General features: G+C 38.7%; 1 non-coding gene across 1 annotated transcript; it reads right to left on the bottom strand.

Moving 5' to 3' along the window:
- TRNAC-ACA (transfer RNA cysteine (anticodon ACA)) lies at positions 1-72 on the bottom strand. The gene has a single exon. It is a non-coding gene; the product is annotated as a tRNA-Cys (tRNA).
- Between the last annotated feature and the right edge of the window lie 945 nt (positions 73-1,017).

Here is a 1,017-nt window from a genome sequence, read left to right as displayed (position 1 = left end):
TTCCCCAGCCGGGGATTGAACCCGGGTCTCCCACATTGTAGGCAGATGCTTTACCATCTGAGCCACCAGGGAAACCACCTGCATTGGTAGGTGGATTCTTTAGCAATGAGCCACCTGGGAAACCCAAAGTTTTGTTAGTCATCCAGAAAGACTAACCAACCCACATAGTAGCTGCTGAGCATATTGACTACTGAACACTTGAAATGGGGCTGGTTCAAACTGAGATGCTCCAGAGGTACGAAATGTACACCAGAATCAAGGCCTAATATTAAAAAAAAAATGTTAAAAGAATGTAAAATTTTGTAATAATTATTTATTGATTGGTGTTGAAATGGTATACCCAATGGTATATTGGGTTAAGTAAACTGTATCATTAAAATTAATTTCACTTATTCTTTGTGCTGTTTTTAACATAGCTTCTAGAAAAATGTCAACTACATATTTAAATAGAATGTTTGTGCTATATTTCTATTCGGACAGCACTGGGCTAGAAGTAACTAATTCATGTCCATGGCAACTGAGCTGAGAAGTCTGGGGTTCTTTCTAGGAATAGCTTCCTCCTTGCCTGATCTAGGTCTAAAGCTAACGGTCTCCATCAGAGAGCAGCTCCAGGCTCTGCACGCAGGCTCTCAAATTATGGCCTTCAGGGAGCTATAATTAAAACTATTTCCGTCAGAAACTTGACTTAACTGGGGGATATGTGGTTGAACAGGTATGTCAGAGTTATGAGATAGCGGCCTAAAGGGCAAATGCAATTTAAGTTGCTTTTTAAGCACCACAACCATGAAGTTTCAAAACAGAATAGCAAAAATCTCCCTACCATAAATGTCTCCATTCTAAATAGGTGGGACTAGATCTGTTAAGAGCAGAAACATTAAAACCTATGTGGCTCAGGACTTTGCCTCACAGAAATTTCTGGAAGTTTTCTTTTTTTGTCCTATCTAAAACAAACCTTTAATCAGATAAATATTTATTTAAGTTTAGTTTCACTGGAGGTGCCTTTCAAAAGAAATGCCT

This window comes from Bubalus kerabau, chromosome 6 (genome assembly GCF_029407905.1).
Source record: "Bubalus kerabau isolate K-KA32 ecotype Philippines breed swamp buffalo chromosome 6, PCC_UOA_SB_1v2, whole genome shotgun sequence".
Taxonomy (NCBI): Eukaryota; Metazoa; Chordata; class Mammalia; order Artiodactyla; family Bovidae; genus Bubalus; species Bubalus kerabau.
This window is presented reverse-complemented; position numbering and strand designations above follow the sequence as displayed.